The sequence below is a fragment of the Macaca fascicularis genome, chromosome 10, assembly GCF_037993035.2.
Source record: "Macaca fascicularis isolate 582-1 chromosome 10, T2T-MFA8v1.1".
Lineage (NCBI taxonomy): Eukaryota > Metazoa > Chordata > Mammalia > Primates > Cercopithecidae > Macaca > Macaca fascicularis.
The window spans coordinates 41,656,668-41,670,623 of record NC_088384.1 but is presented as its reverse complement, the minus strand read 5'-3'; positions in this window follow the sequence as shown (position 1 = coordinate 41,670,623).

The following is a 13,956-nucleotide window of genomic DNA, read 5'->3' as shown; positions in this document are numbered from 1 at the left end:
TGGAGGCAGAAGACCGCCTTTCTCTCTGCCTTCGTTTCTGTTTCTTGCTCCTTTTCTCCCTCTATCCATCCTTCCCTCTGTTCTTCCTTGTCTCCCTCTCTCCCTCCCTCCCTCTGTTCTTCCCTCCTTCTCTCTCCCTCCATCCATACCTCCCTTTCTCCCTCCTTCCCTCCCTCTCTTCCTCTCCTTTTCTTTCCTTCCCTACCTCCATCCTTTCCAATGTCCCTCCGTTCATCCGTGCTTTCCTCCCTCCGTCCTTCCCTCCCACTTTGTCTCCGTTCCTTTCTACATCTCTGCCCGGCTTCCCTCCTGCCTAGAAAGAGCAGAACCACGGTTTGCGCGAGATCACGGGGTCTACATTTAGTTGCCCGGCGCTCCACGTGATGCCGAGGAGGCTGGCGGGGCACGGGTGGGCGAGTGAGGGTGGAGCGGGGAGGCAGAGGAGTCTAGCTGCGGAAAGGAGAGCAGGCCTGGACGCTGCCCGGGCCTGTGTTTCCTGGGGTGGAGGTCTCCGCCTACCCCACTGTGGAACGCGGAGGGCAGGGCGGGGGTGCGCGGGGAGGGGTGCGAGGGGATGGACCGAGAGCTCTGCCTGGGCTGGTCCCAAAGCCCAGCCGGCTGCCTGCGGACCCACGTAAGTGCATTAGATGGCCGATCTCTGGGTACCTGGGCGGGCTCTGATCCCCGGGATGCTCAGGAAAGAATGACAGCCCTCCTCTGTGTGGAGTCTCTTGCCGGACCTGAAAATCCCAGACAGGTCAGCTGGAAGGGAAGAGACGCCTCTCCAAACCGAGCCAGAGATTCACCGCGAAAGAGGGACCACTGCCCTGCCCCCGCCACGTCCCAACCCCGCGTCCTAAAGCTCCTCCAGCAGAGCCCGGTGTTCTTCCCGGCTGATGAACGGTTCCAGCGTAGCGGGCGCTTCCATGTCCTTCAGCTCTCCCAGTGGCTCGGTTGCTGGGAAAGGTTGTGCCTTTTGCTGAAATTCTGGGGTCGACAGGAGCTTGTATAACAGGGCTGATGCCAGTGCAGATGAACGTTCCGGCTCCTGGAGCGGTTGGGAGGGCGCCTGGATGGCTTGCATCTGTTTCTGCCATGCAGAGGCCTCCGTGGGCACGGGCTGCGGAGGTAGATGTGCCTCGACTTCGGATTTCCACGCGACCTGGCGACCCGTGGCCCCTGGGTCCAGCCCCAATATGGACTCATGTGGAACGTGTGCGGCGCGAGTACATCTTGGCCCTGTGACTCAGCCTGAGCGGGCCCATGCTGTCCCATTGAGCAGGCGCCCAGAAGGCCACCGAGCTGCGGGTCCTGATCCCCCTGCCATCTATTCGGGTGCGAAGGTGCCCCAGGCGTCTGAGGGTGGGACAGCGCCACTTCCGAAGGAGCCAGGGCAGCAAACCCAAAATCCCTGCGTGCCTGGGCAGGTTAGGAGATTCCTTCTGCCTGCGAAGTCTGACTGGGCTGCAGCAGAGGAACGACCCTTGCTGCCTGGCTCACGAAAGCACCCTGTTCCCCATGCCCTTGTGTGAGTGAAGGTGACCAAGGAGGGAGGATGGTAACACCCGGCTGGGCCGCGTTGCACAGGCCGCCCGCGTGCGCGGGTTCCCGGCCACCCTGGCCTGGATGCCTGGACATTCGATTCTGACACGAAATCTGAATCGTGGACTCCAAAAGGCACGTCTCTCGGGCCAGTTAGGATAGGGGTTCCGCTCAAAGCCCTGCCCCCACCCCGTCCCAACCCTGCGTCCTAAAGCTCCCCCAGCAGAGCCGGGTGTTCTTCCTGGCTGAGGATTAGTTCCAGCGGAGCGGGCTGCTCCACGTCCCTCAGCTTCCTCAGTGGCGCCGGATCTAGCAAAGGTTGTGCCTTTTGCTGAAATTCGAGGGTCGACAGGAGCTCATATAACAGGCTAGAGGGGCGTGCAGACGAGCGCTGAGTCCCCTGGAGCGGTCGGGAGGGCGCCTGGATGGCTTGCATGTGTGCTTGACGCTCGTAGGCCTCCGGGGTCGCAGGCTCCGGACGTGGAGGTGCCCTGTCTTCGGGTGACCACGCCGTCCGGGAGACCTGGCGCTCCAGCCCCACCAGCGACTCCGTTGGGACGTGGGTGGCGCAAGCACACCTTGGCCCTGTGACTCAGCTTGAGCCGGCCCAGGCTGTCCCACTGAGCACGCGGGAAGCCCGGTTCCCCACGCCTGCGTGTGGATGAACTTGATAGAGGAGGGTGACACCCTCTGGGGTGTCAATAATCACAGTGGCCTCAAAGACCTCAAATGAAAGGAAGAATTGCATGTCTCTCACTCACTTTAAGTACAGAGCTAGAAATGATTAAGCTTAGTGAAGATGTAGAATTTTCACCGCTAGAGAGAAGTCAAAGCTTGGCTTCAAAACTTCAAAGGATGGGCTGGGCGCGATGACTCACGCCACCACTTTGGGAGGCTGAGGGGGGGTGGATCACAAGGTCAGGAGATCGAGACCATCCTGGCTAACACGGTGAAACCCCGTCTCTACAAAAAATCCAAAAAAATTAGCCGGGCGTGGTGGCAGGCTTCCTGTAGTCCCAGCTACTCGGGAGGTTGAGGCAGAAGAATGGTGTGAACCCAGGAGGTGGAGCTTGCAGTGAGCTGAGATCACGCCACTGCACTCCAGCCTGGGCGACAGAGCGAGACAAAAAAAAAATAAAATAAAATAAGGAAAGGAAAGAGAAAAGAAAAGAAAGATTGCTGCTTATTGACAATTCACCTAGCTACCCAGAAGCTTAGATGGAGATGTACTTGGAAATTAATGTTATTTTCATGGCTGCTAATACAATATCTACCCTTCAGCCTGTGGCTCAAGCAGCGGTTTTGACTTTCAGGTCTTATTATTAAATAAATAAATGCATTTTGTAAAGGGATAGCTGTCATAGACAGTGATTTCTTTGTTGAATCTGGATAAACTGAATTGAAAACCTTTTGGAAAGTACTCACCATTAATCCTTTCGTGATATTTCAACCTCCTCCCACGAATCACAAATGTCCTTAATAGCAATCCTTAAATGCCATTCAGGACATTTGTGATTGATGGGAGGAGGTTGAAATATCAACATTAACAGGAGTTTGGAAGAAGTTGATTACAGCCCTCATGGATGACTTTGAGGGCTCAGGATGTCAGTGGCTATTTTTTTAATATATATATATTTTTTTGTAGAGATGGGGTCTCACTATGTTGCCCAGATGGTCTTGAACTCCTGGGCTCAAGCAATCCAGCCACTTCAGCGTCCCAAAGTGCAGCCATTACAGGATTGAGCCACTGCACCCAGCTTGTCTGCAGTTTTTAAAACAAAAACGGCCGGGTGCGGTGGCTCAGGCCTGTAATCCCAGCACTTTGGGAGGCTGAGGCAGGTGGATCACGAGGTCAGAAGTTCGAGACCAGCCTGGCCAGATGCTGAACCCAGTCTCTACTAAAAATACAAAAATTAGCCGGACGCAGTGGCGGGCACCTGTAGTCCCAGCTACTAGGGAGGCTGAGGCAGGAGAATCTCTTGGACCCAGGAGGCAGAGGTTGCAGTGAGCCAAGATCATTCCCCTGCACTCCAGCTTGGTGACAGAGCAAGACTCCAACAGAAAACAAAACAAAACAAAAAACCATAAAAAACACCGTAATTTAAAAGATTAAAAGTTAAGATAGATTTTTACAAATGTGTATATCTACCATTATAGTATCATACAGAGTGGTTTTACTGCTGTAAAGATTCTCTGGGCTCTGTGTATCCGCCTCTTCCTTCCCCTCGGTCCATGGCAACCACTGATGTTTCTACTGTTCCCACAGTTTCACCGTTCCCGGAACGCCATATAATTGGGATAGAATAGCATGTAGACTTTTCGGATTGGCTTCTTCTCTTAGCAACATGCATTTAAGTTTCCTCCTTGTATTTTTTTGTGGCTTGATAGATCATCTCCTGTTAGCAGTGAGTAATATCCCGTTGCCGTTATACTTTTGTCAAGACCCAGGACGTACAACGCGAAGAGTAAACGTGAATGTGCTTTGTAAGCTTTGAGCGATAACGAAGGGTCAAGGTAGGTCCTGGTTGTCACAGGTACGCTGTGTGAGGCAGGAAGCTGTCGTGGGGAGGCTGTGTGTGGGGAAAGGGACACGTGGGAAGTCTGTACTCTCTCCTCCGTTTAGCTGTGAACCTGCACTTCTCTAAAAAATAAAATTACTTAAAATTAAAAGCAAAAAATTAGAAAAATTAAAACATTACAACGTGTCATACAGTTTTCAAATCGCAAGACAGAAAAAGACATAATAAAATAAAGTATAGAAAACCACAAGGATAGGAATAAAACATCAGTGACAGAAGGCAGAAGACAGAAACGTGGAGCCAAACACGTTAATTTATTTCAATCACTAGTTATATTCATTTATACTAATTTATATTGATTTAACATATTAATTTTGACTAAATGGCATTAAAGAAGGTTTGAGGAGTTTGCGTGTCACATTCTGGATGAGAGGGCTCAATAATATTAACTCTTTAGTTTGCTGTAAATCATTTAAAAATATGCTCAAATTCCAATAAAATTCCAAGAAAAATATTTTTGAACAAGAAAATGTGATTTTAAATTGATCTATTGAACACACACACGACAGCCAATATTATAAAATGTACTGTAAGATATTAAAGATTATTATTACCATTCAAAATTAAACAAATTTGAAATGGCACAAAAATAAACACATTAATGAAAGAGAATTAAAAACAGAAATGGAGCACAATTTTATCTCGTAACAGGGTAGCATTTTAAATCCACAAAACAAGAGCTATTGTTTCATTTATGGTATTAAAATATTGGGTAATGATTTGAAAATATAAAATGATAGAATCGAATCATGGTCCTGCACCTTGCATAGAAGTTAATTCCAGTATTAAATGTAAAAAAGAGAGAGAGAGAGAGAGAAAAAAGAAAAGAAAATTAGCTGTGTGTGTGTGTGTTTTATGGCATTGAGAATGAATGTCTTCTAAAATCAAAATTTCAAACAGAAACCATATAAAAAGGAATAATAAACCTAACATACCTAAAATGTAAATTCTTACACATTTCAACACCAGGCAAATAGCACAAAACAAACTGGGGAAATTTTTACAACAATTATGTTACATAAAAGTTAAAATCCTTACGATATATATAATGTATAAAACAGTATGATTACTGCTATTATTAACACCATTATGATTACCTGGTCTTCCTGCACACCAGTCCTCTTCAGGTACCTGATGGTGAAACAGAGCCCTCCCTCTCTGGTCACAGTGGAGGATCCAACAGGAACCTGAGCCCAGACAGGCTCCAAACCCTGAACCCTGACTAGACTTATGAAGGGTATGAGCCAAGCCGGGACCTCACACTCCCTCCTGCAATGACGCAGATACCCACTCACGGCAGAGATTCGGTCCCTCTGTGGAAAAGCTGTGTAACAATTATTGCAGAAACTTGTTTCTTATGTTCCCAGACACATGGAGAAAGCTGGTCTGGAAGACTGATGTCCACATGCCAAGAGAAGCACTCATGACACACACGCTACACGCACCACACCATGTGCACATGCACACACCCCAGACACCACACACACTGCAGCACACCATGTGCACATGTACACACCAAACACACACCACACCCACTGCACACACCACACCATGTGCACATGCATACACACAGCACACACACTGCAGCACACCATGTGCACATGCATACACAAAACACACACACTGCACACACACCACACACACAAACCTACTACACACACACCATGCACATACAGCACCACACACACACCACACCCACTGCACACGCCACACCATGTGCACACGCATACACATAGCACACACACCACACCCACTACACACACACACCACACACACACCACACACACTGCACACACACCACACACACAAACTTACTACACACACACCATGCACATACAGCACCACACACACACCACACCCACTACACACACACACCACACACACTGCACACACCACACCACACCTACGAACCTACTACACACACATCACACATGTACAGCACCACACACACACCACACACACATCAAACACACACCCCACACATACTCCCCACACACTGCACATGTACATATAGCACTATACACACAGAGCAAACCCACACATCACATACACACACCACACACTGTGCACACACACACCACACCACATACATCACACACATACACCACACGTTTCAACACACATATCAAACACGACACACACTGCACACACACATATCACACGCACACCACACCGCACATAGTACACATACACACCACGCACACACACACCACCAACACAGCACATACACACACCATGCACCACCTACAGTATTCACACATGACACCCACAATACACACCACACACACATATACATACCTCATGCACTTACTACACACGCAGACCACACACACACCATACATACACATCACACGCATACATCCACACACACCTCACAGCATACATACAATCCTCACTTTTAGAACTTAATTCGGTTTTTGAGGAGCCTGGATATTGAAGTATTTTACTGGCGCTTGAATGAGCCAAGAAAATGCCGATAAATACACATGCGTAACACAAGGGCACAAGTGGCACTTTCGAAATCACAACGTTAGATTAAACAATGTAAATTTTTTATTGTTTTAAAAAAATCAAATCTTTCTCATTTTACTAGAAACTATTTACCAGAGTAAACTAGTGAGATTCTTAGTGAGGTCGAAAGACTTTTTGGAAAAACTTCTTGATGAAATTGCACTTAAAACATCACTTCCATCGTGACGTATTTCTTTAAGATGTTCTTGGTCCCTTTCCTGTTATATGAGATTGTCAATTCAAATTTTAAAAGTGACTTTGATATGTTTTTCATCCATTATTGTAAAAATGTTGAAGGGGTTTTTAATTCTGCCTTCAACAGAGATTGACACACCTCTGATTATGATGGAAAACTGAATACGTTACTCCGACAGTAAGGAGTGAACACATTTACTCCATGCAAAATCTATATTACCTGCTTTATAAAGAATAGAAATCTAATTCTCACTGTGAAGGCAGATAAAAGTAATCCCTTCAACCTACAGATGACTGAATCATTTACCAAAGCACTCAGACTTTAAACAGCATTTATCAAATGTGTCTATATTTCTACACAGATTCATATGAATAACATATAGTTTAAATCATTGCACATTTTATGCTTTTAATGAGTTGTGATGGTCATTAATATTTTTATCACATTTCCCCAAAGGTAGGCTAATTACTGTTATTATTTTCAGCTAGAAATACAAAATGCATTTTCTATTTTTGATGACTTTGAAACATAACTCTTGGAATATAATATCTGTGTATAATATCTGTGGAAAGCATGAAAGTAATATTCAAACGGTATGCATTTTTTCCAGAATGAAAATGTCCTCTACAATAAGATTCATCTTTTTTTCCTGATGGGCACATAAAAGTCCACATTTCTAACATTGCTGGACGTTATTTACCTTAAACTTTTGCATCAGCTTCAGATGTTGCAGAAACTGGGCAAGAGGCCACAAGGTACACAATACACACACACACACGAAATACACACACATACACACACAACACACACACACATACACACATACACACAATACACACACACATACATACACAACACACACACATATACACACATGCACACAATACACACACACACACAACTTGTAGTATTACACTTACCTAAGTGTCTAAAGAGGTGGATATATATATTAGATTGCTCCAGAACAATGATTTTTATGGGGTCTATTGGAAAGTATAACTGTAGTTTGAGTGAGATGCCTGTAAGAGATTCAATTTGGCCACTATTTATTGAGTATCCAATGTTGAAAATACTAACAGAAGGCTCATGAGATAGAAATTTTCATCTAAATCTATTGGAAATGTGCCACTAGATGCTGTAGTAAAATTACTGGTGTGGTAATTGTAAAGCACATCTAATATCTAAACCTTTGTTTTTTACCTGAAATCATTATGGAGGTGATTGTGTATGTCAATTTGAATCTTCCCATCAACAAGATAAATAAATAAATAAATAGCCAGACTGCCTAGATAAATTAGTTCATCTTTTCTATATTTCGAGGGCAGTGCTTCTCTTCCTTTGACAGTCACAAGATTCACCCGTGGATCTCCTTAAAATGTAAAACCATAGACCACACTTTGACTAGCTGGTATAAGGGGTCAGAGCATCGAAGTGAGTGTGTAGGTGACTGTGCTGAAATTCTACTGCTCATTTGGGCACTGACTCACCATACAAACAAAGCTTAGGACCTCTAGTCCTTGTCCTTGCTGGCAAAGAAATACACATACATAAGATGTGACTATGCATATGGAATATCTGTTGTGTTCTGGACATTGTTCTAGACACTAGAGATAAGAAATCAAATAATCCTTTGTCTCTATCTCAAAGGAGCTTCCTACACGGTGTCTTCTGAGTTCTTTGAAATTAGATTCACTTTCAGATTTGATTATTATATTTATGATTTGATATTTTCATTGAACCCCATGATATGATAATTTTTTCCAGACTCTTTTATGGTTCTACGCCTTTATTACCTTAAGGTATGTCGCTTCTATGTCTTTTTTGGTTCCATATGAATTTTTCTAGTTCTGTGAAGACTGATTTTGGTACTTTGATGGGGATTGCATTGAGTTTTTAGATTGCTTTTGGCAATATGGTATAACAATTTTGTAAAACAATATTGATTTTACCTATCCGTGAGCATGGGATGTGTTTCCATTTGTTTGTATCTATCAGCAGTGTTTTGTAGTTTTCCTTGTAGAGGTCTTTTGCCTCTTTGGTTAAGTATTCTAGATATAATTAAGATTTTTGTCTGCCAAGATTGTATGCAATTGACAATAATAGGAATATACTATTATCATTATAGGAATTATAATATTCCTAAGGTTTTTATTGCAGCTATTGTAAAAGGGGGTGAGTTCTTGATTTGATTCTCAGCTTCATCACTGTTAGTGTATAGCAGAGCCACTGACTTGTGTACATTAATTTTGTATCTTGAAACTTCGCTGAATTCATTTATCAGTTCTGGTAGCTTTTGGGATGAGTCTTTAGGGTTTTCTAGGTACACAATCATGTCATCAGCAAACAGTGACAGTTCGACTTCCTCTTTACCGATATGGATGTCCTTTATTTCTCTTATCTGATTGCTCTGGTGAGGACTTCTAGTACTGTGTTGAATGGAAGTGGTGAAAGTGGTCATCATTGTCATGTTCCAGTTCTCAGGGGAATGCTTTCAACTTTTCCCCATTCAGTATAATGTTGGCTGTGGGTTTGTCATATATGGTTTTTATTACCTTAAGATATGTCTCTTCTATGTTGATTTTGCTGAGGGTTTTAATCATAAAGGGATTCTGGATTTTGTCAAGTGCTTTCTATGTCGATTTTGCTGACGGTTTTAAGCATGAAGTCATGCTGGGTTTTGTCAAATCCTTTTTGTGCATCTATTGAGATGATCATGTGATTTTTGTTTTTAATTCTGTTTATATGGTGTATCACATTTATTGACTTGCAGATGTTTAACCGTCCCTGCATCCCTGGTCTCTCTTCAGATAGTATACATCTTTCACCTTATGATGGTTAATTTTATTTGCCAAGTTGGGTTGCCTGATATTTGGTTAAACATTCTGGATGTGTCTGTGAGGGTGCTTCTTGATGAGATGAACATTTGAATATGTAGACTTAGTAGAGTAGTTGCCCTCCCCAATGTGAGTGGGCCTCATCCAATCCATTAAAAACCCAAATAAAACACAAAGGTAGAGGAGGAGAGAATTCACTCTCTGTCTGATGATTTCAGAGCTGAGATGTAGATCTTCTCTCGCCTTTGAAGTCAGACTTGGACTATAACTTATGCCATCAGCTTTCCTGGTTCTCAGGACTTTAGACTTGGACTGGAACTCCATTATTGGCAGTCCTGGATCTCCAGCATGCTGACTGCAGGTCCTGGAACTTCTTAGCCTCCATAACCACATGAGCCAATTCCTTAAAACAAAGATAAATAGGTGGAACTTAATTAAACTAAAAAGCTTCTGCACAGTAAAAGAAATAATCAGCAGAGTAAAGAGATAACCTACAGAGTGGGAGAAAATCTTTGCAATCTATACTTCTGATTAAAGGACTAATATCCAGAATCTGCAAGGATCTCAAACAAACCAGCAAGAAAAAAAATCCCATCAAAAAGTGGGCTAAGGACATTAATAGACTATTCTCAAAAGAAGACATAGAACTGGCCAACAAACATATGAAAAAAATGCTCAGCATAACTAATTATCAGGGAAATGCAAATCAAAACCACAATACAATACGATACCACCTCACGCCTGCAAGAATGGTCATAATCAAAAAATCAAAAAATAATAGAAGTTGGCATGGATGTGGTAAAAAGGGAACACTTTTACACTTTTTGGAGGGAATGTAAGCTAGTACAACAGCTATGGAAAACACTGAGGAGATTTTGGAAGAACTAAACGCAGATCTATCATTTGATCCAGCAATCCCACTCCTGGATATCTACCCAGAGGAAAAGAAGTCAGTATATGAAAAAGATACTTGCACACACATGTTTACAGCAGCACAATATGCAATTGCAAGAATTTGAAACCAGCCTAAATGCCCATCAATCAATAAATGGATAAAGAAAATGTGGTATGTATATTTATCATGGAATACTACTCAGCCATAAGATGGAATGAAATAATGCATTAACAGCAACCTGGATGAAACTGGACACCATTATTCTAAGTGAAGTAACTTAGGAATGGAACACCAAACACTGTATATTCTCACTCATAAGCGGGAGCTAAGCTATGAGGATGCAAAGGCATAAGAATGATACAATGGTCTTCGGGGACTCAGAGGAAAGGCTGGGATTTGGGGGGTGGGTGTGGTGAGGGATAAAGCACTACACATTGGGTACAGTGTACACTGCTTGGGTGACAGGTGCACCAAAAATCTCAGAAATCACCATTAAAGAACTTATTCATGTAACCAAACACCACCTGTTCCCCAAAAACCTACCAAAATAATAATTAAAAATTTTATCTCCCAAAAACCTATTGAAATAAAAAAAATTAACCACAATGATATTAGGCATTGGGTATAGGGGCCTCAATGGATAGGAGCACTGCACTAACATTACAGCAATCCACTGTGAAACACCATTTGTAATTTACAGGTTTAAGAACAGGCCAAATTGTACTGCTAAATGTTGAAGCAGTGAGCATAATCACCCATTCACTAATTAATTACGACTTATACAATAAGTTTTATTTATTTGAAGTCATGTTGTAATTTATGTTGGACCATATTTGCTAATTTATCAAGGTGGGGAGTCTAGGCACCATGGCTCATGCCTGTAATACCAGCACTTTGGGAGGCCAAGGCAAGATTGCTTGAAGCCAGAAGTTAGAGACCAGCATAGGCAACATAGCAAGATGTCACTTCTATAAATTTTTTCAGTTGGCTGTATTGGTGCATGCCTGTAATCCCAGCTATTTGAAAGGCTAAAATGGGAGAATTGCTTGAGCCTAGGAGTTCGAGGCAGCAGTGAGCTATGATTGTGCCACCACACTTCATTCAGCCTGGGTACTGGAGCAAGATCCCATCTCTAAAAAAATGAAAAATTAAACATAAGTCAAAATAAAAAAACAGTAGAGGGAGTTCTGTAAGGTTACATTTGGTGAAGTCAATGTGTAAGTGTAAATGATTTGATTTCATTTTGTTACTCATTAGGTCAGAGCATCCAGGTCCCCTATGGACAGAGGTTTCTATGACTACAGGAAATTTAGGCAAGGTAACAAATGTGAGGCATAACTATGTGTCTTCTATACTATACGCAGTTACTCTGCTAGGATTGGGGGTGCATTGTTTAAATTTAGTGGATCCCGGGTGTAACAAAGTTTGAGCTCCAGTATTGATTAAGTTTGTGAAGGTATGAAAGTTGGTAGATTTCAGCAGATGTTAAAATTGATTCAGAATATATACTGGAGAGTTACAAATACCAGTCAGCACCCTGTTATCTTTGGACTGTATTAATTGTTTTAGCAAATAGTAAATTTCCAATTAGGTCAGATGACAGACTTCTGTTTTAATTTAAAAGTTTGTTTTTGTGCATATCCAAGTTGCTTCCTTCCTCCTTCCCTCCCTCCCTCTTTCCTTCCTTCCTTCCTTTCTTCCTTCCTTCCTTCCTTCCTTTCTTCCTTCCTTCTTTCCTTCCTTCCTTCCTTCTTTCCTTCCTTCCTTCCTTCCTCCCTCCCTTCCTTCCCTCTCCATCATTTTTTTGTCACTGGATATAGGGAAAGTTGTTCTCTTTCCCATTCATATTTATAGTTTTTTTTTTCTTTGAAAGAGAGCCAAATCAGTATCTTCAGAGTTAAGGTCCTCCTTTCAAGCAGATTGTGTGGTTTAAGAACCCTGGACTTAAGTCAGGTTGGGATTTCTCCCTTCTCTGTGCCTTAGGGGTACCACAGGTGTCTTTTCCTATAACCCTGGGAATTAGATCTTTGTTGCAGCAAAACCATAAGTGGCAGAGTGATGCAGCACAACCAGCCCACAGTTCAGGGGTCAGTGGATTGAAACCATCCTCTGCTACTGCTCCATCTTGTTCTTCCGGGACTTCCCTCCCCCTCCACTTTTTTTTTCCTTTTAGGGTTTTGAAGCTTTAGTAGTATATACATTGCCTAATAATCAGTCAAAACTCCCTTTATCCCACATCATGGATTAAAGAGAACATTGCCAAGGACCCTTCAGTCTTCTAGAAGAACTTTATCTGATAGGTCCTTTTTCCATGGTTTAGAATAAAAGAGGTAATAATTAGAAATGTTTCCCTCATAATAGGCTGTACAGCAAATTCTACGTTAAAGGCTGTTGTTTGTGTCTTTAACTGTGGCTGCCCTTAATGTTTCTGTCATCCACAGACAATTGTTGTCTTATTTTGGTCCTCTTTAAATGATGGTTTTATAATCAGCTATAAAATTTAACACATGCTCTTAAATGCAGGATTCTGATTAATAACGCTGGAGATTATGACATTAGAATAGAGGAAAAACTGTCAAATAGAAGAGTGAATGGTGTTTGGTCTACTTTGGACTGTATTTTTATAAATGTTATTAGTATGTGTTCCAAAATTATTGGAAACTTCTATAGAAAGGTAATCCCCAGTGTCAAAGCCAGGGCCTGCTGCGAGGTGGCTGGTCCATGGGACTAGTTTCTAATGGTTTAGCATCATCCGCCTAGCGCTGCTCTCACGATAGACTTCTCACGAGATCTGGTTGTTGAAAGTGTGTAGGACCTAACCGCTCTCTCCCTTCCTCCTGCTCTTGCTGTGCCTTCCACCATGGTTGTAAGTCTCCTGAGGCCTCCCCAGAAGCTGAGCAGATGTCAACATCATGCTTGCTCTACAGGCTGTGGAATTGTGAGCCAATTAAACCTCTTTTCTTCATAAATTACCCAGCCTCAGGTATGTCTTTATAGCAGTGCAAAAACAAACTAATATACTAGTGCTCTTTTTTCTTTCTTTTTCTTTTCTTTTTTTTTTTTTTTTTTTGCAGATCCACATTTTATTTGTTTATTTTTGCGTAAGAGACAGCTTTTTAAAATTTATTGTAGTGTTGATCTGCTGGTGATTAGTTCTTTCAGCTTTTTTATATGAAAAAGACTTCATTTTGTATTTGTTTTAGAAAGGTATTTTAGCTTCCCATAGAATTCCATAGAATTTTCAGTTGACAGATTTTTGTTCTATTTTTCAGTACTCTTCTGTTTTCTAGATTAAGTCATTCCTAGGGAAAATTTTTCTGTCATCCTTATTTTATTTTTAGCACATAAGACATCCTTTAAAAAATCCTGTTGTGTCTTATTTTAAGAGTTTCTCCTTAT